General features: G+C 38.9%; 1 long non-coding RNA gene across 1 annotated transcript in view; it reads right to left on the bottom strand.

The window, feature by feature from the left end:
* Positions 1 to 15,297: 15,297 nt before the first annotated feature.
* The window catches only part of LOC106026929 (uncharacterized), a 58,732-nt gene continuing 50,368 nt past the window's right edge, over positions 15,298 to 23,661 (bottom strand). The window contains exon 2 of the long non-coding RNA XR_002790382.2: positions 15,298 to 16,770. This is a non-coding gene — a long non-coding RNA (uncharacterized LOC106026929). The remainder of the gene's footprint in view (positions 16,771 to 23,661) is intronic.

Raw genomic sequence — 23,661 nt, 5'->3', positions numbered from 1 at the left:
ATGGAGCTTTTAATTACCAATCATGCATCTAACCAGATTTAATGTGATGGGTGTATCTGACATTAAGTGCATAAATTTCTGTTTCTAAGCAACAGACTTCTGACTTATCTCAGTCCCTAATTCACTCCTTAGTAAAGATTGGAAACCTGGCACTAGCAGGTTCCATATGAAATTCCTGCAGTTAACTGGCATGCTACCTCTGTGACAACCTCCACAGTGCACAGGTGCTTTATTGGTCTTAATATTAAATACATTCTGTTATTAATGCCCCCTATAGAAGAAAGATAAGTAAAGCATTGCAGTCTTTACAGGATTCTAATTTTAGATCATTCAGTGATCCAGGTCCTGGAGGAACATGTCCCTTTTTTGGAAACTGTTATTGATTGATGTGCAAAGCAGGTTCCCTGTTAAGTTCCCTTTTGCTCTCCCCTCTGCAGGCAGGAACCTTTCTTGATCTTATGTATATCCTAGAGTTTGTCCTACACACTGCAAAAAGTGACTCAGTATCATCACCTTTGCCTAACTGACCTTGGTGGTGTGGTTTCAGGGTCACAAAATGAAGGCAGCAGTTGCCTGGTGAAAGTTCATCTCCATGAGGGAGACCCATGCTCTACGGACACATTCTCTCCAGCAAGGACACAGTGCTTGTCTGGTGTGCTCCAGATATTGGGCTTTTCCATTCATGAACTCAGAAACTAATATAGACATGGACTTGAGTCTGTCAGGTGTGTGACAGGGTGGTTGAAGGAACATGTCTGTCAGGTGTGTCTTGTGGCTCTGTGACTCTATCTGCATCTCATGGCACACCTTGATGTTCCAAATTCTCAGCTGAGATAAACCTTGCTATAATCTGAAAGGATTTTCCCTGGATAGGACACTATAGCAATGAGAGGCAGGACCAAGGGATGTTTACCTCGAGGTCATTTCCCCGACCCTAGGCCAATTACCTGTGGTGTGAAATGAGTTCCAAATGGCTGCTGGTGCATCAGTAATTCCGCTTTAGGCACCAGCCCAGACCAAAGCTATATGTATGCCCCCTACATCACATGTCCAGCAGAGGAATCCAGGCCCCAGCGGTCATGGAGTTTCTCTCCGCATGCTTAAAATAAAGGCCACTTTACTTTATATTCTGTTTTCTAACTGTGCCAAAAACTCTTTCATAATCACCAAAGGGAGAGTGAGAACTGGGTTTGAGGATTTGGGGGCTCTGAGCACTGTATGGAAGGTGGTGGAGGCAGAAGCTGCTCAAGGCTGTCCTGTCCTCCTCTGCTGTGTTGCTAAAACATTTCAGTATAATTAACTGCCTGTTGGCATAAGCTCCCTCCCTGAGATTTGCAGTTTTTCCCTTTATAAACCTCCCCCCTGCCACCTAACCTAGTTGCACAGCTCTGCAAATTCCAATGCAAATGTTCTACTGGGTACCAGCCTAAATAAAGCATTTCTTTTTTCTTTTTGGATGAGGTTTTGCTTCATTTTTGAGGTACAATATTTGAGGTACAATGGTGTTGAGATTTTTCACTCATTTTATGATTGTATTTCTGCTTTCTTTTGTAGAGTATAAAATATTTTCTTTAAACTTTGAAGCAATGCATGTCTCACATATACAACTTGAGTGTTTGTACCAGTCTGTCACTTGCCTATATATTATTTTTATGTAGTTTCTTATGCATACCAATAGTACTTTTATGTTTTAGGAATGGATTGAGGCTTCCCATAAGTCTCCCTTTATATTTTTATTTTGTATTTTTTAAATTTTTAGGAATTATTTTTGGAATGCATATTTCAAGCACCTGACTTGTGTGTATGGCTTCAGTTTGTGCTGTAATTTCAGCTTAAAGTGTCCTATAGTTGTATTTTAAAGTTTTGTCTGCTACATATGGCACCATGAGGACATAGTGGCACCTGCAGGAGTGAGTGTCCAGAGATAGGAATTTAGGTCTCTGACCATATGCTCTTATAGATGTAAGGACCACTGCTCTGAGTATCAGGGTAGCACAACCATAGAGTTCATAAAGTTATCTGAAACTGATCTACAATGAAACTTTCATCATTGTAATTTACCTAAACTAGAATATACACTCCAGAAACATGAAGCTAAATAATGCAATTTGAAAATAAATAGAAAATCACACTGTGCATGAACTTATATTTTTTCTGGTTCCACACTGATATACTCTCAGTGGGTCTTGTATGTAATACACGGTGATGTCCTTGAAGGTCACAGAGTTCAGCTCCAGGAAGCACTGGTTCTTAGCTGGGTCAGCAAAGATGAAATTACAGCCCTGGAAATCTGGGTTTTAGCCATGGCTTCCTATCAAGTATCCCATCCACTGTAGAACTCTCTTAGAAGTCATCCAGACACAGTTCCAGACATAGCTAGTTATGGAAACCTTGTAACAGTACACAGATGTATAAGAAGGTCTTGTAAAATCCAAACAATGACAGTGCTGCAAAAAGATGGAATACATGTAACCCTCTGACCTTGTGGACTCATAGATTGGTATATAAGGAAAGAGAACAGAGGAATCAAGGCCAGCCAGCAATGCTTTTTCAATGGCCTTAGCTGACTGACTGCTGCAGCTTTTCAAATAAATCCCATTTCTCAACTGTCAATTTCCCATGTTTTATAGCTGCTGAAGGTGAATCTATAAGCTGGAATGAGAATCTTCAACCCTGCAGGCTGTACAAGGCTCCTCACACTCCACCAGCTGCATCTCACACTGGACTACTCCAAGCACAGAGATATCTTGCTCAGGAAAGTATCACACATGCCCCTGTTTATCCCACTCATGTACACTCACATACTCAAGATCTGTTGTTCTCCATAAACCGTCTTTCAAAATATCAACAAGGAAAGCCCACCTCAGCCTAAGTGCCATTGTGCCTATGCTCAGTCCTGACCACTGAGTGGGAACACCAGGACTGGCAGGGCAGGGCTCCACTCCAGAGCTGCACACTATGAGCTGGGCTGGTTCTTCACAGAAGAGTGAAGCCCTATGGCAATGTCATATTGCTATACAGGCTGCTCTGGAGATGGATGACTCTGAGTAGGCAGCACCCATAGCAAATATGAGTATGCTGGGGAAGTTTGGTAATAATGACAAAATTCAAGAAATCATGATTGCTCCGGATGTAATAGTGTCCTGAGTATATATGTATTCTTTTATATTTATACATGCACACAAGTCATTTTTTATATTATTGGTAATTGCTTTATAATAGATAAGATTATGAAAATGTCAAATAGGAGAGACACAGGCTCATTTAAAATTTCATATTTCAAACTGTATTATCTTCTATATTTGAGAAATAAAATCTTGGATACAGATATCAAGGTTTCTGCCAGGTTTGCTGGCTCATGGTAGTAAATCTAGAGCTCTGAGAAGCAAAGAAGGGAAGACTTTACCCTGAGTCATGCCAGTGGAACTTGGTGATTTTGTGATACTGCATCAAAATTTAAAACATTGGAATCAAGGATTTTCACACTTTTCGTCATGTTTTCATTTTAAGAATACTGCCACATTGGATTAAAATCACAGGGAGTCATCTAAGCCCCACCTTGCCATCTTTCCTGTGTCCTGTGGTTTCCAAGGCTCTAGCGCCCCTCTAGCAGGCAGACTTCAGATGTGGCCCACACAGCTGATCTGAAAAGCAATGAAATCAGACAAGCATAGAACAGAGCTCCAGCTTCAATATTTCATGCACTATTCTGGGAGCTTTTCAAGGGTTCCTCATCCTCTCCAAGGACCATGATCTTAAAACCCATTGTCTACTGAGAAGTATGGCCTGCTTGAGAGATGTACAGCTCTGCCTTTCACAAAATTGAGTTTGGTATACAACTGTGTGTTGTATGTGTGTTTTTACATATATTTTATGTGCAGGTATGTCTGTATGTTTGAGTGTATGTGATTTAAAAATACAGTATAGGGGCCAGAAATACAGTTCAGTGGCTCAAGAGCCTGCCTGGCAAGAAGGAGGTCTTGAGTTTTATTCCTGATACAAAAATAAAATCTGAAATATTGAATGACTAATTTTGAGGGGTCTGGTTTTGCCACAACTCCATCAGTACAAGCTACTCTTTGTAATTTTTATCTCCAACATACGCCACAACAGTGCACTAAGTTGAAATCATTTTGCTGAACAAAAAAACTCTAATACTAGAATTAACTCTATATGTTTGCAGCACATAAAATATTCCAGGAATAGCAAATCCATTAAGACAAATAGATTTGTCTTCCCTTTGGAAAGAGAGACAAGAACAAGAACAGTGGTTCTCAGTTTGAGATAATAATAAGTAAAATAACTCAGACCCATATCTGTAAAGACTGTTATCTCACTAGTGTGAGAAACTGAAGAGTAAATAAGATTCAAAGTGTACAATAGGTATTATGAATGAGGAAGAAACTGTTCAACAGAAAACACTAATTGTGGAGGAGGAAAGCATAAAGGAAGAAAGGAAAATGAAATATATATTCATTTTATATATAAAATTTAAGATAGTTATACAGCTGGTTTCTCTCATTTCGTTGAAAAGAAGATGTATGATAGAACTGTTTGGATGAGATATAATGCCTATGTCTTACACACTGAAAAACTATTGCTATGAATACAACATATAACAGCAATACAACATATAACAGTTAGTGTAATGTACATACTAACCTGTTTTGAAACTTGATATCATAATTATGTTTATCTGTTTTCTTTTTTTCTCTTTAAACATAAAAATATGATATTAAAATTGGCAATTTAGGAAAATGATTTAGAATGACATTGCATGGTTACCTGCGCTTCCCAGATTGTGCTGAAAGAAGAGGGCCAAGGTCATTTCTCAGAGTCCCAGGAATACAGGTGCAGGTCCTCCCCCTCTTTACTCCTGAACCAATGCCTCTGTGGGAGGATCATTTTTAAAATTCTTGCTTTATGTAAAGCTGCACTAGAAGCTTGACATCATGCAGTACAAAGAATGATTTACTATTTCAGAGAACCTACATGTGACTGATGCATGAAGTGTTAGAAAATAACTGCAATAATTACTGTCATGAAAAAATGCTATAGAAATGAAAATATGAGAATTTTGAGAAACATATATTCTTTTCATTACACAGGGAATGTATTGAAACTTGTGTGTTTCTCAGGAGAGAAAGAAGAAAATACAACAAATGATTAAATGCTATTTAATGACTCCTTGAAGGACAAATTCCTTGGTGAATGTGCAGGTCCTTATCCTTTTCAGCCACTGAAGAAAGGAGAGAAGAGTGAGCACCTTTGAAGTTACCCTGAGTCCAGGCTAGCTGCCCCTGTTTCCCTCCCCTGAGCATAGTCCTCCACAGAATGCTGAGGCTCATTCCAGGAGCCTGAGTTTTACACATTGTAGCAAATGACAACTGGGTGCTCCAAGGATGCCTAAGCTCTGAATATCCACCTTTACTTTTAGATGTATGCAAATTCAGTTTGGTCCTGTATGAAGGACACACAATAATTCAATATGCAAATATATACAATAAAATTGAACAAAAATTTCCCTCATGACCTGGGTGTATCATACATCATTTGCATGAAATTTATTCCAGGATCTGTGAAGTTTATACATAATCATGTCACATGTAAACCCCACTTCCTTCTGCCCTCCGTTCTGTATCTCCCAATCCCTGCTTCCCATCTAAATAATGCCAATACCATTTCTTAAAATATATGTTTATGTTGGTCTTTATTTATATTTCAGTTTCTAATATAAGGGAACTAATGCAATAGTTAAACTAAGGTGTTTGAAAATGAAGACTGCATGTTACTCTTCTTTATGTCCGAGTTGTACTCCCTTTTGTATATGTCATGTAATTTTATCCACTCATCTCTTGATGGGCATGTTAGTTGCCTGAAGATTTAACCAGTAAGAGCTGAGCTGCTATTAACATGACTATGCATGTACTACTGTTTTGAAATGTTTTTACACTTTTTTGCTGATGCTCAAAAGTAGTACAACTGGGTCAAATGGAAATTCTACTTTTAGATCTTGGAAGAACCTTCGTACAGATTTCCATGGTGATTTTACCTGTTTCCATTTCCATCAACAGCAAACCAAAGGGCTCCTTCTGCCCATAACCAGCCACTATTTGTTGTTTTCGATCCCTCTGTAAAGGTCTTTATTAGTAGGGAAGGGGAGACCTCAGTACTGTTTCCAATTGCGATTTCACAGTGGCTGAAATGGTGAGTAATAAAAAGGAAACAGAAGAAAAGAAAACATGGAAAGCAACAAACAGTACCCTAAGTCCAGAAGATATCTGAAAAAGACTCATTTTTAAATAACTCCAAAATATTGTATATATGACTCACACAATGTCTTTTGCAGAAAGTGCCATTTTTCACCCGTTTTCCTCCCTTCAGCAACTGTAGTGTGAAAAAAATGTGGCCATGCCAATGTCATTCTGATCTTCCAAAACTAAACTTACCCTGTCTCAGGGCACCAATCCCACCACTCACAGTCTGACGGGCAGAATCTGACACTGAAGCAGTGCTTGTGTTAAGAACTCTTCTTGTCTTCCTCCCTAGGTGTGAGGATGGAATCATCAGGCAGTGTCACTGGCAAGTGAGGGGACACTGTGTATCAGGAATCCTCAGAGGTCTGCAATTGCTTTCAGGTACCAAGTGAGGATTCTGCAGAAGATGGCAGTGACTGGCCTGGGACCACGCACTCTTCATTCTCAGGATTCTGCAGATTCCTCAGGGTTTCTGTGCCCATCTGTGGAGTCCACAGTCCCTGCCATTCTTATCAAAGTGGAGGTGGGATTCCCTAGGCTTCAGTGAGTAGTGGTGGGGATCCTGCATGTGATCATCATAATGGCTGCAGTTCCTTCTTATCCACCATGACAGAGTCCGTGCACCCAGGAAATTCCCTCCTCATCTGAGTTACAAGCTGATGGCAGGTGACCAACTGTGCCCTCTGCAGATAACTGTGTAGTCTTGTGAATGTGGTAGCAGAAATAGAGTCAGCTTGGCTTGTGCTCAGGGCTCATACCTGTGACTCAGCAGACAAGGACACATGCAGGACTCATGTTATGCAGATTGGATGCAGTGCTTATGACTCAGACAAGCTACACAAGCACAAAGCTGGTACCAACCTGGCTGTGTATGCTGGCCTGTGAGACACTGAGCACTCTGGGCAAGTGTGGTATCTAAATCAGTGCAGGGACCCTTCCTGCATACAGCAGTGAATCAGACATGGTCTGGTTAAGCATGCTTGTAAGCTGTGCTATCTTAGCTAGAATACACTTAACCTGTTTACCTTCTCTCTGGCCTGTGTTGGGGAGAGGGGATCCCCTGCCTGCAGTATGTTCTGGAGAGGAGAAAGCAGCTGTGAAGTTTTCCCAGTGTTTAGAAAGGTGGCTATGTGTGGGGAACAAAGTGGACACAGTCAGTCCCAGGCATCTGGTCACTGCAGCACTGGATAGGACCCCTAAATATCTGCCTTCCTATGAAAATGACTGCTCCCCAGAAGATTTAAGTTTAGGTAAGGTGGATCCACCATAGAAGAAGCTTCCTTTTTTCTGTGTCCTTTGTTTCATATGACATATGCTTAACATTATTTCCTTTCTTTACTAATTTAAAAGAAGTTTCTTTGAATTAAAATGTATACATTGTATTATCTGTATACTTAACAGTGTATGATTCAGTAGATTTTAGCAAATTGATAGAATTGTATAGCCATGACCACAGTCAAATTCATGTCACTTTTCTTATCCCAAATCAAAACACTCGACCCTCTACCTACATCTTCCAATCCCTCCACTCAAATCTAGGCAGGCAATGAACTATGCTCTATGTTCACAATGTCCTTATTCTGCTATTTTTATTCAAATAGACCATTCTCATAGAAACAATAAAGACTTCAATGGATCCAAAGAAATAGATATCCTGTAAAATAAGCCCTTAAGCCATATTGAAGTGAAATTAGGAACAGACAGCAGAAGCATCCTTAGAATTTAATTCATTTGTCTCTCCTTCTCTCTTAATCCGTTCCTCTCATCTGTCTTTTATTTCATGCTTTAATTATATATCAATCATATGGGGATAATCAAAATATGTTCAAGTTTGTGTATCTCATTTACATCGGTTAATTCATAGTCTCAACGTGCATACGTTTCCTACAATTGCCTGGTGTTTGTCTTTCTTTGCAGCACAGTAGTACTCCACTGTGTATAAATATCTCATTTCCTTCATGTATTCGTCTATTTTAGGGCACATAAGCTATTTCAAAGATTTACCTATCAGTAATTGAGTAGCTAAATACATGAGTACACATGTATATTGTGGTATATTTTAACTCTTTGGCGACCACACCTAAAAGGAAAAAATTTAGGAAAACTGAATTCTCTTTTTAAACTTTAAGAGTTTGCGTAGGTTTCTGTTTTTTTGAATGCTTGTATCAGTTTACATTCCCATCAAAAAGAAAGGATTCCTTTCTCCCTGCAGGCTGGACAGCAATAGATTTTAGTCCATACCTTGACAGTAATAAATTTTTGTGGTGCGACATAGAATCAAAATACTGTTTTAATTTCTCCAGTGCCCAATGATGCTAAAAAATTTTTCATATTTATTGTCTAAATGTATTACATCATCTGAGACATGTCTATACATTTTTTATGTCAATTTTTGAGCTCACTTTTTTTTAGTTCTTTATCTTTCTAGAGGTCAGTCCAGGATCACAGGAGTAGGTAGAAATAAATTTCACATTTTATAGTTTATCACTTCATTTTGTATCTGGTTTCCTGGGATGAGCAATTTTTTTTAATTTAATGTGATTGCATTTGTCAGTTCATTGTATTATTCCTTGCAAACCAGGTTTCTTCAAAGTCTTTGCCTATACCTATGTCTTTTGAGAGTTTTACCTATTTTGTCGCCAGCAGATTTCTTTTTTCCACAAGTGAAACATTGATCCATTTTGATCTGAGCTTAATATATGCTGCTAAATATGTGACTAAGTTCAACCGTCCTCGTGTGGATATCCAGTACTTTCAGCTCCAGTTGCTAAAGATGGTATCTTTTCCCCTGTGAACTGAGTGCACACTTTCATCAAAGATACTGTAACTGAGTGGGCATGGAGTTCTTCCAGTAACTTCTATTCAGTTCTTTTGGCTTAGAGTCTGTTTTCTCTGATAATGCTCTGTTATTGTCGTCACTGTAGATTTTGTACTCTAAGATGAGTTATGCTATTATGATGCTACCTGCCTTGTCATTATTTCCTAGAATTGTTTTTGCAATTCTACATGTTTCTGGTTTGTATAAATTTTAGAATCACTTTCTCCACTTCTGTAGGGGATCTTATTTAATGATACTTTAATTGGGACTGCATTAATTTTATTTTACAGTTTTGTAAGTGAAGTCATAAGTACTTTGGCACTGCCTACTCAGAGACAGGATATGTCTTCCATTTTCTGATATTCTTATTGATTTCGTTTCTTAGCATACTACAATTTTTATTGTAGAGGTCCTTTGCCTTGGTTTGGCAAATTCTTGTGTGATCTTGTTTTTAATGATGTTATGAAATACTTTCTTTCCCTAATTTCCCTCTTGTTGTACCCCAGAAATGAGACGACATTCAAAAAGAAAGACTGCTTTATTTAAGCTGGCACCAGCGGCACAGTACCAATAGAATTTGCAAAACTGTGCAACTAGGTTAGATTTTTGTCAGGCTTAAAAAGGAAAAAAACACAAAGCTAGAGGTGGGAGGGAGACAAGAATGAGAAAGACCTTTGTTCCCTTTTTGCTTGAGGACAGAGTTTTTTCGGGAAGTTTTGCAGTTGGTGGTCAGCAAGTTCCTCCTTTACAGGAATTTGCAGTTTGTGGTCAGCTAATTCCAGAAACATCTGTCTTTTTTCATGGATGCAAGGGTTAAGACAGAGTGTGTATTGCTTGTGGCCCTCTATTTTCTGGAAAAATCATTCCTCACAAAGAGGAACAAAGGTTAACACAGCAAACAGGTTACCAGAGTGAAGATGCACACAGAACAGTATGGTGGCATTTTAGTTAAATCACCACATAGTGGTTGGTTGCTCAGGGTGGGCAGTTGTGTGAAACAGTTGTTTTGTGAAGGCAGTCACAGAGTAATTAGGGCACGTAACTTGGGCAATGGCGAGTACAGTACAGGGTGATGGCACTCTTTCTTAGAGTACAACAGCTCTCAGTGAATTTCTTATTTCTGTACAGAAATGGTCTTGACTTTGAGTAGTATGCTGCTGAAACAGAGTAAGAGTGTATTATTGTGGATGCTTATGGTTCTCTGTAAAAGACTAAAACAACTGTACACAATTGTAATACCTTCTTTCCCTATCTAAATTCCTTTTGTATTCCTCATCTTAACCAGACACACAAACTTCATTTAATTGCTCAACATTGCTAAATAGAAACACTCAAGGCAAGATTTACAATCCTTTAGAATGTAAAATTGCCCTTACAAGATGATCAACCAAATTTGTCCCAACTACTAATGGAATTCATTGGGAACTACAAAATCACAGTATTAATTTCATGGCATTGTTTGATTCAATTTTATGAATTAGAATGTGTCCTACTTCAAGTGCTTAGCATACAGAGAAACTGGGCTGTGCTGATTTTCCCTTATCATTACAGTGCAACCTGATTCTATTGTTTGTTGCCTTAGAAAACTTACCTTTTGTAAGCAAGTCTTCAGCTTCATCATCTCTGTCATCACAGTGCAAAGGAAGCTTTCCCTCCATCAGGGTTTCTGACACACTCAGGATGTGGTCACCACACTGTGCCTGGCCTAGTAATACACAGTTCTGTCTTCAGAGCTCAAACTGCTCAGCTCCATGTAGACTGTGCTGGAGGAAGTGTCTCTTGTTGGCATGATCCTCTCCTGAAATTTCTTAGCATACTTTGTTTCATCACTGTAGAAACTGATCCACCTAATCCACACCAGACCTGGCCAGGGCCCTGGCACACCAGCACATGTAGTAGCTCATGAAGGTGTAACCAGATGCCTGACAAGACACCATCATGGAGGCTCTGGGCCTCCCCAGCCCAGTCCCAGACATTACTAGCAGCACCTGACCTTGGGAACCTGAAAAGGGAAGACAGAAGTTTGAGCAGGTGGCCCCTGAGAAGTTCTGGTCACTTTCTCAAGGGAAAGACTTGGGATCTCCTTACTTTTCACAGATGCCACTAAAAAAGGGATTCTCCAGGTCTTGTCCATGAAGAGCTATGTTCCAGGGAATTCTTCAGAAGAGGATGATGGCAGTGAAATTTACTAGGGCACCGATTAACCTATATTCATCTCAGTAGACTGAATATTTATATATTCATGAGGCAGGAAGCTTCTTAGATCTAGATCTCGTCCAGCTTGAGAAGGAGGAAGTGTTGGCATATAAGCTATACAGCAGTTGGTACTGGGTCCCATGTCCCAGTCCTGTCTGAGGAAATATGCCCCTACTGCTACATGACCATTAGTGCCAATGGTCCAGAGAAACTGTGAACTTCACAGGGTGCATCACTGTCTGGTGCTGATCACTGTCCCCATCTGGTGACCATCAGACACCAGCAAATCTCATTGTTGACTCTGAGAGTGATACACTGTTCCTACCACAGGAGGAGCCAGCAGGAAACTAGATACTGCTGATATTGCCAGGCATTTGGGGGTGTTCTCCCCATAACCTATTTAGGTTGCTGAGGCCCCAGCTGTTTCACAGTAAGACCCTTGATTCCCAGAACAGTCCTGTGATGTGGGACCCAGGACTCCATATGGCTTAAAGAAGAATTTTGATTGTTCAAATTCCAAAATCTTGCCTAAAACTTCATATTAATCTCAATTGGTCTCAATCTTAACTCCATAAGGCACCATTTTTCATTTTTTTCAAAATTTAGGCAATATCCACTGATCTCATTCAGCATACATCTGCTACAGTCTCTCACCGTCCACTACTGTGTCACACACTCAATCCTGGTCTGAACACCAAGATCTAAGAATGTAAATCCTGGTAACAACACCAAGACCCCAAGAATGGAAATATAATATTGAGAGCCTGAAACCGATGTGTCTTCCGATATGCTTCACAATTTAAGCTGAGAAAATTCCTCCCTTTGTTCCAGACCCTTACTCCTGACGTATTAAATTCCCTTAAAACACTTCCTATAATATACATTGGATCTTACTTATTTATGTTAACTCTACCAATCATCAGGTCTCCCAAGAGACCACAGCATAGCAAGTGACTGGAGCTTAAGGATGACCCATTGATCCTCTCTAATGCTCAGAGATTCAATTTGTCCTGAACACAAACATACACGATTCATGGAATGGGTCAGGGAATATAATGTGGCCCTGCTGTCGAAGAGGGTCATTTCACCAAATATGCAGGTCAGTTAACGATCATGAGCTCCAGGCACAGAGGGTTCACTGGATCCAGTTAGCTGGTCTGATGGCAGGCAGGCACAGACAGCAAAGGTTCAGAGCAAGGGATATTCATAGAATCTGTGGGAACAATCAGGTTGAGGTACTTTTGAGACCTGAATCACTGGTCCTGGTGAACACTCTACATTGTTGGGTCCAGTAAGGATTATTGATATCCTTGTGTGATCCCATCACATCTCATCTGAGTGGATGTGTTCTGTGGAAGGACACATTCTTCATGGTAATTATTCAGACTCCAAGACAGAGAAACTTCCTGACTTTACTTGAAGCTCCAAAGTTTTGACCATGGGAAGGATCCGTAAGTTAACCCAATCCAACAAGAGCTGCATGAAATCTGAAAAAGATGAGAGTTATCATAGCATGATTCAAATATGGCACCCAAGGGAAGGCTTATTTACAATCTGTGTTCCAAAACCTTCCAAATTTATGAGGTCTGTATGTGTCTACACATCCTGACTAAGCCCTGGTCTACACTGAAACCAAGGGGATATTCCTGGATATCAGGATGTATATGCAGACCTCACCAGGAGCATGAAGAAGCCGCTACATGTGAGCACATTCACAGGAAACTGTGGTTCCCACGAAGATCACAAAAACTGCAACTGCCTGATGCTGATGCTAGAGAAGACAGACGTGGGACCAGCACCATTGTACACTGAGGGTGGTGGTGTAGTTTCAGAAACACCTTTTGAGGAAAGCAGCTGCATGGTGACACAGTTCACCTCCACATGTGATACCCAGGTTCTGCCAAACACATTTTCACTAGAATAAACACTGTGCTGGCCTGGTGGGCTCCAGCTGCTGGTCTCTTCCATTTATGACCTGAGACACCTGGGCAGACATGAAAACAAACATGCGTGAGTCTCTCAGCTGTTTAGTTCCCTGCAGGAACATGTGTGTCCTTCTGGGTCTGTGATTCTAGCTTCTCCCCATAGCACACCTGGATGTCCCAAATACACAATCCTTTCAGGGATCACTAAATCAAAAGGGAGAAATGAGTTGAATCTTTGGGACCTCTGAGCATGGTATGGAAGAAGGCAGAGGCAGAGGCTTCTTAAGACTGTCCTGCCCTCTCCTGTCTTGTCTACTGTCTGCAGCTTCACTGAGTTCTCTCAGATGACCCTAGGTCCTGCAAGTCTCTCAGCTCTAATCCTCTCTTACCACACTGTGCCTGACACTGTGGGATTCTGTGTTCCCTAGAATTTCCTATCATGCAACAGCCACGAGGATCTTTTTCCCTGAAAAATGTCTTTCTTTGGAAAAATATCTCCTTCTTCTTCTTTCATTCGTTTCATATCTAGGCTACTTTAATATCTTAAAATCATATTTGAAGGCTGGGTGGTTGTTGTGCACTTAGAATAGTGTTTTATACATAGAGGAGACATTTCTGGAAATGTACTTCCTGAGTTCTTCCATCTGGACCAGGATCTGTTCAAATTTCTCAATAATTATTCCTTTCTTCCCTCTGTTAGAGCCCTGCATGATATTATTACTATTCTCCTTGAGATTCCAAGAGCTTCTGGAGGTAACACGTGAGCTCTCTTGTATCTAGGACATGATGTGGCCTCCTCCTTGTCCTCTCCTGTGCTTCAGTCATCCAGCACTTCCCATTCAGTGCTCCCTCCACTGTGGGCCTGTGGCTCCTGCTGTACAAGGAGGCAGGGCTCCTGAGGTTCTGGATAGCCTGGTTAATGTGTGGTCAAAAAATCTGAAGTTTTATTTCTTTGACAGGTTATTGAAAATATAATGATGATTCTTTTTCCAGATTTTTATAGAGTTGAGTATGTGGATAATGATTTTCTATGCCTTTATAGGCTGAGCCCAAATCTAAGAGCAACCACAGTTTACAAATTGGAGCTGTTACTTGAATTATGATTCTAAAATCAGTAATTGAATATTTTCACAAGCATGACACAACACTCAGTAACAGAAAAGGAAACAGAAAGAAACTCATCAAAAATTATAGACTTTTCAAGGATCTGCTGTTTAGTGGAACACAAGAGATCCAACAGAGAATTTGGGTATATCTCAGATGATGTGTTCTGGAAGGCATCTTCATTTTAGTCTGGAAACAACAGATGCATCTGGGACATCATATCAGGACAGGAAATCTGAGTCCTTAACCACAGAACACATTAGTGATGATGCTGGTCTAGCTCAGGTGCAGAGCAGGAAGAGGAGGTCGAGGTGCATCTGACTTCGCAAGATGAGTGTGACTGTGAGGTCCATGGTCACATCTGAGGGACAGTGGCCTGTGTGTGAGAACATCATCTCAGCCCTGCCCTCAGGAAAAGGTGATTTGAGGGAGGTGATTGTGCCAAAGCTTTTCTTCTGTTAACTGTGTACCTGATTCAATAAAGATGATAAGCTTAAGTCTGTTACCAATTATAGAGGTGTATTTGAATATTTTAGGAAATATCAGGTACATATGACTGAAAAATACAGAATTATCTGAGAAACTGAGATAAAAGAAATAATATTTGTAAAGACAAAACTCTGTCAGTCTAAGAAATAGTGAATGATATGAAACTGAAGTATCTTGTCTTTTGTACTCTCAATTAACTAAATAAAATGACTGAGAGACACAGAGAGAGAGAGAATGCCAACACTGTATCGTGCTATATTTATGAATTCCTAACTTCTAAAATCTAAAAGGAAAGCTCAGGACAAAGTCCTGCTCATTGTATTGCCACACGATTAGAACACTGAAGCCTCTGGACACTTCTCCCAGTCAAGTCAGACTGCCCTTATCCCTTTCTCCCAGAGGTCTCTGTGTGCTGCTGGGCCTGAACCCGAGGACCAGGTCTTCAGAGAGAGCTGAGGAAAAGAGAGGGTTGTCAGTTCTCAGAACTTAAAAATAAGAACATGCTGGATTTTACTTACTAAAATGAAGGGTTTATTCCTTCATGAGACACCACTTATCATCCAGATAAAATCATTACATTCACTTTAGACAATGACAATTTGTCATTTAAAGGAAAGTTCATGTCACAAAATGTGTAAGTATCTGCAAGATAGGTACATTCACATTTACCCATTAAGTGAAATTATATATAGATTACAAAGAAAATACATAAATATGTACTTATGTAATTAAATACAACACAGAATGTTGACTTGAACTTAGATACTTCACAGTTATCTGATGCCTCCAAATTTCGGGGTCTTCTGTGGACAAATGATTTTAAAACAGAGGAAACCCAGAAGCTACCAGGAAGCATTCACTTGGCAGCTTCCTTTTCTGCGCCTGCATCTGGGGCCCTGTTTCTCATAGGACACAGCGCCCTGTGTTGGTCCCGAGTGCCTCAGCTGGATGTTTGTGTCTGATCTCATGCTGATGTTGCCTCACTGTGTCTCTGGAACAGTAACACAGGGTCCTTGGGTCTCAGGTTGTTCCTTGCAGCTACGTATGCTCTTGTCATTGTCTCTGGAAGATGATGAATAGGACCTTCTTGGAGTCTGCGCAGTTTATACTACCACCATTGGTATTGATGTATGAGATCCACTCCAGTTCCTTCCTGGGTGCCTGGCAAACCCAACTCATCCAATAACTACTGAAGGTGATTTCTGTGGCCACACAGGAGAGTTTCAGGATCCCCCCAGGCTGCACCAAGCCTCCTGAAGACACCACCAGCTGCCCCTCAGCCTTAACAACTGCTAACACAATCACATCCTGGTCAGAAAACTGTCACAAATGTCCACTGTTTCACACATTAGTGTCCAAATTATCATTTTGTACCCCTTGTACCAAATAATTTACCTTTCAGAAGTTCAAACAGGAAAACCCAACTCAGCCCAAAATCCACAGTGATCGTCTGTCCTCAGTCCTGATCACTGCATGGAAACAGCTGGGCATCCAGGGCTGGGCTCCTCTGCAGAGCTGCAGGTCAGGGCTGGGCTGATTTTTCTAACCACAGGGAAGTCCTATTTCAGTCTCTTCCTGCCATATAGACAGCGCCTAGGTCAGATCCTCAGAGCAGGCAGTGTCTACGGCAGCTATGAATACACTGGGTAAGTTTAATAAGAAAGACACATTGAAGAGAATGTGGCAGCTCATGTGACAGTGCTCTGTTGTCAGCTTTCATTTTTATCCATATACACACATCATGCTTTTTATATTCATGATGCTTGCTTTGTAAGAATGTAAAATGTTCAGTTCCATAAACAGCTGTGTTCTCCATATAGGATCTGATGCTGTGTGAATGTCATCCCCATTTTCTAGGCCTTGGCTCTCCAGATCTGTGAGCAGACTGGTTCCTTGTTCAGATCCTGGACTCCTACTGCATTCTGCAGAACCTTTTTCCTTTTCTTTTTCCATCTTCAGCTTTGCTGTGTTCTGGTCTTTCCTGAAAGAAAACCACACCAGCATTCATGGGGTTGCCTGCCTGTGAGTTTCTTGGTTTCACCTGTGATTTTCTTCCTCACTTTCAATGTATTGTATTTCTTTATTTTTTTCTTATTAATTTTTTTTACACCACGGATCAATCTCAACCTCTCACTTGCTAGTCAGATTCTTCTGCCCTTGAGCTATGTCTCCAACCCTATTTTCATATTAATTCTTATTGGTAGAGGACCTTCCTTCAAACCAGGAAACTGCACTGCCAGAGGAAGTGAGTTCTTACACACCATTCTGAGCCCTGGGACAGTTTAAGATCATTGCTCCCAGTGGCCAAGGACCTGCCCAGCTTCCAGCCACACTAAATTAGACTTGGGAGGTTTGGCAGACTGACTAGATTACACCCAGCGACCTTCTTCAATCAAGGGAGTTGAGGGCACATGAAGTGAGTTCCAGCACATTGGTCCTAGCCCGGGGAGAGCTTTGCACCATCATCCACAGTGGTTAGTTGCCTGTCCACCCTCTTGGAACACTGGAGGTGGCATGGGAGGTCCTGTGGGCCTGACTGAATAATGCGCAGCAACGTCGATTCAGTGCCAGGAGCGTATGGCATAGGAGACAATTTCCAACACACCCAGGGGAAGGCTTGGAACAACTGAAACACAGAAATATAGGAAAATGACAAACAGAAAGACCAAAATGCAATCTCAAACATCCAGCCCATTTCAAGAAAGCCTAGAGCCATGAGCATAGAAGAAAACATATGCCATGCACCTGAAATAATAGCAACTGAAATAAAGAAGCAACTCAAGGAGGCTTTAAAGGAATTTAAACAAGAAAAAATCTCCCAGATAAAAGAAGAAATGAAAGAGATGCTGAACACTTCTAAAGAAAACACAGTTAAGAAATGAGAAGAAGATAACAAAAAGATAGAATCCCAAAATGAACAATATAAGAAACAAACAGAATACATAAAGCAGGTTCAAAGAGATATACAAGAAATCAAAAATTCTATTGAAAATTGTCAAAATGGCCTCAACAAAAGTGAAGATAGAATTTGAAGTCTCAAAGACAATATTGCAGCTAGTGAACAGGAAAGGAAAGATCTTTGAAAAATAACAAGGAATCAGTACATAACAACTCAACAGCTACAAGATGATACAAAGAAAAACAACGTCAGATTGATAGCAATAAATGAAAAAGAAGGGGACAACACAAATGATATCAAGAAACTATTTACAGAATTAAGAGCTGAAAATGTATCAAACATGAGAAGGGGAACTGACATTAGGATTAGTGAAGCATATAGAACTCCAAATAGCCATAACCAAAATAAAAGTATACCCAGGCCTATAATAATCACCACCCCAGAAATCTAATGTAACAATAGAATATGAAAAGCTGTTAGCACCTACAAAGAAAAACCTATCAGAATCACAGAAGAGTTCTCAACAAAAAACAGTGAAGTCAAGAAGCGCATGGAGTGAAGTATTTCAGATCCTAAAGGAAAATGATTTCCAGCCTAGACTGATGTACCCTGAAAAAGTCTCCTTTAAAATGGATGGAGAAATAAGATACTTCCATAACAAAGAACAGCTGAAAAACTTCATGATCATCAAGCCAACCTGGCAAAGAATACTGAAAGACACTTTAGATACACATAGGAAAAAACCACTAAGCAAGGCAGACAATTAACAGAATGGAAAGATAAACATGCAACAGCATAAAGATAACATGTTAAAAATAAACAAATATATAACAGTTATAACCATTAATATAAATGGTCTCAATTCTCCAATTTAAAGAAACACTGCAGAAATGATCAAGAAACAACATCCAACCATATGCTGTCTACAAGAAACCCGTCTAACCCAAAAAGAAACTCAGAGACTGAAAGTCAAAGGATGAAAAACAATACTTCATGCAACAGGAACCAAAAAAAAAAAAAAAAAAAGCGAGGGTAGCTATTCTGTTTGCAGATAATGTGAACTTCAAACCAAGTATGATCCTAAGAGAAAAAGAAGGTAATTACATACTGGTTAGGGGAAAACTTCAAGAGGAAGAGATAACAATCTTATATATATATGCACCAAATTCCAGAGCACGCAGCTATACAAAGCAAGTATTAATAGAAATGAAAAATAAATTAGCAATAACACAATTAACAGGAGACCTTAACACACCATTGACACCAAGGGACAGATCAACCAGCAAAATCAGCAAAGAAAGAACAGAACTGAATCAAACCTGTGAATAAATAGACTTGATACATATACAGAGTGTTCCATCCAACAATATAGAATATCAGAATATACATTCTTCTAATCAGCACATGGGTCATTCTCTAAAATAGAACATATACTAGCCCACCAAACATATTTCAATAAATGCAAAAGAATTGAAATTATTTCATGCATACTATCAGATCAAATTGCCATGAAACTAGAAATTAATGATAAAAGAAATTGCAAAACCCTCAAAAACACATGGAAATTGAATAATACACTCGTGAGCAATCAGTGGGTCACAGAGGTAATTAAAGAAGAAATTTAACAATACTTATAAGCAATGAAAATACAAATACAACTTACCAGAATCTGTGGGATGCAAAGAAAGCAGCCCTCAGAGGAAAATTTATTGCACTGAGTTCCCACATTAGGAAAACAGAACAAATACAAATAAACAACCTGATGCTACAACTCAAACATCTAGAAAAAGAAGAGTAAGTCAAGCCCAAAGCCAAAAGAAGGGACAAAATTATAAAAATCAGAGCAGAAATTAATGCAATAGAGACTAAGAAAACAATAAAAAGAATCAATGAATCAAAGAGTTGTCCTTTGAAAGAATAAATAAAATTGATATGCTCATAGCCAACCTTATTTTTAAGGAAAGAAACTCTCGTCCCTGGTAAGCAATGGAAGTGTGGCAGACTGCGGCCCTTTCAGGGGGAGAACCAGCAGCAGCTCCTGAGATCCGCGCCATGTTAGATAGAACTCAGGACGCTGTGAAACCAAACAACCAGCCTGCCTCCCTGCAAAGCAATAGTGAACCTACTGATGCACTGCCTAGAGTCAAACATCCCACTTCCCCTATCCCCCTTCTTCTGTCCCCCCGCCCCACCGTTAGCAAATGGGAACCAGAAATCTGAGTGTCTCCTGGGAGGCTGACCATAGCAAATAAGGGGGACTTCCTTCTACCATCTCTTTGAAGGCAAATACTTTTATTACTGTTTTGCTCTATTCTGATTAATGATACTGCTCTATTCAATATTCTGTTTTGATAAGTTCTATAATGTTCTGTATTTCATCTCATTTTGATATACCTGATTGAAAGAACAACTATTATAAAGATAACAAAATATACTGTGATACCTATTACTATTATCACGGTAACCTGCTGTGAAGTTCTGTACCAATTACACTGTATGATTTTAGTTGGCTTTATTCTGTCTTGTTCTGTTGTATTTTACCACTTTCAAAATAAAATTTTAAAAAAAAGGAAATAAAATGCTCAAATAAATACAATAATGAATGAAAAGAGTGAATTCACTACAGACTCTGTGGAAATACAGAAGATAATCAACCCCTATTTACAAACCTCTACTGTCATAGGTTCTGTAACACAGAAGATATGGATAGATTCCTAGAAACATATGAAGTACCAAAGCTGGGTCAAGAAGATGTAAAACTGCTGAATAACCCAATTTCTATTAATCAAATTGAAAATGTAATTAAGTCCTTACCTACAAAGAAGAGCCCAGGTCCAGAAGGATTCACTGCGGAATTCTACAAGAATACAAAGAAGACTTAATGCCCACACTACTCAAACTCTTCAATGAAATTGAAAGGGAAGCAATTCTTCATAAGTAAATACTACTCTAGTACCAAAACCTGAGAAAGACTCAACTGAAAAAGAGAACTGCAGGCCAATCTCCCTAATAAACACAGATGCAAAAATTCTCAATAAAATATTGGCAAACCGGATGCAACAAATCATCAAGATTATACACCATAACCAAGGGGGATTTAACCCACACTTGCATGGATGGTTCAATATACATAAATCAATAAATGTAATCCACCATATCAATAAAGCCAAAAGTAAGAATCACATGATCATTTCTATAGGTGCAAAAAAAATTTTGATAATCCAACATTCATTCATGATAAGAAACTTACAGAAAATTGGAATAGATGGTCTTTACATCAATATGATAAAGGCCATGTATGACAAATCAACAGCCAGCATCAATGGCCAAAAACTGAATGCCTTTACCTTAAAATCAGGCACAAGACAAAAATATCCCTTATCACCACTCCTATTCATCATAGTACTGGAAATACTAGCCAGAGTAATTAGACAACAGAGAGATAAAAGGGGTAAAGATATGAAAAGAGGAAGCTAAATTATCACTATTTGCAGATGACATGATAGTCTACATAGAAGACCCCCAAAACTCTATTGAAAGTCTTCTAAATATAAGAAATAAATGCAGCAATGTAGCTGGATACAAAATCAATACTCAAAACTCAATAGCATGCCTATACACTAACAACAAAATCACTGAGAGAGAAATAAGAGAACCAAAACCCTTCACACTAGCATCAAAAAAATGAGATACTTAGGAATTAATCTCACAAAAAAAGTAAAAGATCTGTACAGGAAAAATTATAATACCCTGAAAAAAGAAATCAAAGAGGATCTCAGAAAATGGAAAGACATCCCTTGTTCATGGATAGTAAGAATAAATATTGTGAAAATGGCCATTCTCCCAAAACTGTTATACTGATTCAATGAAATACCAATAAAAAATACAATTAACATACCTCATAGATCTATAGAAATTACTCCTAAAATTCATCTGCAACCAGAAGAGACCTAGAGTAACAAAGGCAATTCTAACCAGCAAATGCAAGGCAGGAGGCATTGCAATCTGTGACGTGAAATTATACTACAAAGCAACTGTAATAAAATCAACATGGTATTGGAATAAAAACAGACCTGAGAATCAACAGAATAGATTAGAAAATATAACCACAACTACAAACACACTCAGCCACCTTATCTTTGATAAAGGAACCCAACATGTTCAGTGGAAGACAACAGTCTCTTAAATAAATGGGAAAACTGGCTCTCCATATGCTGAAAACTAAAACTAGACCCATGCCTACCACCATGAACTAAACTAAAATTTAAATGGATGAACGATCTGAATGTTAAAACAGAAATACTAAATCTATTGGAAGACAAATTGGGTAAAAATCTTGAAGACATAGAGGTAGGTAGAAAATTAATGAACAGGAATCAAACCACATGGGAAATATTTCCAGAATCAATTACTGGTATCATATCTTATTAAAAAGTTTCTGCATGTCAAAAGAAATCTCCAGTAAATTGAAAAGCAAACCCACAAACTGGGAAAAAAAACCTTAGTAAACTTTCCCTCAGATAAAAGACTTCTGTCTAAAACATATAAAGAATTTTTAAAAATCAGATCCCTGAAATTCAAAGACCCAATCCAAAAATGGGCATCTGAGATGAATACACAGTTCTCAGATGAAGAAATACAAATGACAAATAAATATATGAAAAAATGCTCATCATCATTACTCATTAGAGAAATGCAAATTAAAACCACACTGAGATTCCATCTCACTCCTGAAAGAATGTCCAGGATCAAGAAAACTGCTGGAGAGGATGTGGGGAAAAAGGAAGTCTCTTGCAGTGTTGGTGGGAGTGTAGACTGATGTGACCATTGTGGAGGTCAGTCTGGAGATTTCTCAGAAAGCTGGGATTGGAAGTCCCATTTGTTCCAGCTATCCCACTTCTAAGCTTACTCCCACAACTGAAAACATCATACCACAGTGATATATGTGCTCCTATGTTTATGGCAGCACAATTTGTAATTGCTAGATCTTGGAAATACCCTGCCCATCAACTGATGAATGGATAAAAAACATTATGGTATTTTTATACAATGGAGTACTACTCAGATGTAAAGAATGAACATATTGAGATATTTATAAAGAAATGGATGCAACTTGAGACCTTTCTCATAAGTGAAATAAATCAAACTCACATGTATAAATACCATATAGTCTCCCTAGCACAAGAAATGGTAAGAGTACCTAAGAGTTTATAGTAATCATGATTCTCCATTACATTGCTTTGAAGTCTTATAATGCTCCCATTTGTTAGTTGGAATGGTTTTATCCTGGGTTGTTTGATTTTATTATCTGTGATGGTATGAACAGTTATTTTGAAGAAAACAAGACATTATGATAGCCAGTGCTGATTTAATGTTATCTTGTTGTAAAGTCCTACCATGCTTTTGGTCTTCTGTTTCCATTGGTTCTATCATATTGTATCTTATTGGATTTTATTATATGTGACAGTATAAACAAATTGTTTTATGGACAATGAGATAATATGGTAAGCATTGTTCGTTTTCTCTTATTTGGTTCTGAATGCCCTGTAATGTTTTCCTTCTCTTTAATGGTTTTATACTATTTTGTTATGTTTGAAGGTATACTCAACTTTTTCAAGGAAAGGGACATTATGGTAGCTACTGATATATCGAGTTGTCTTGTGGTGAAATACTGTGTTGCTTAAATTGTTCTGTTCGGATCTGCTTTGTTATGTCCTCTTTTATCTTAATCTCTTTAAATTAAAAAATTCTTATTGGTAGAATTTATTATGTATAATGGGACCATTTATCATGGAACTTGACACACGTAAATAAAACAATGTAGTTGTATTTTTATCAAATACCCACAGCCCTCCTATCTCTTAATTTCCTTTTCTCTGGCAGAATATTCATCTTTGTTTCCTGTAATGTGTATAATATTTTGACTTTTAAGTTATTTATAAATGTAATTTTTAGATAAAGTATCCAATGTGA

Source organism: Cavia porcellus, unplaced genomic scaffold (assembly GCF_034190915.1).
Source record: "Cavia porcellus strain 051 isolate PalLab524CR breed Dunkin Hartley unplaced genomic scaffold, mCavPor4.1 scaffold_7, whole genome shotgun sequence".
NCBI classification, from domain to species: Eukaryota; Metazoa; Chordata; class Mammalia; order Rodentia; family Caviidae; genus Cavia; species Cavia porcellus.
Note: the sequence above shows the minus strand (reverse complement) of the source record. Positions and strands in the feature narration are given on the sequence as shown.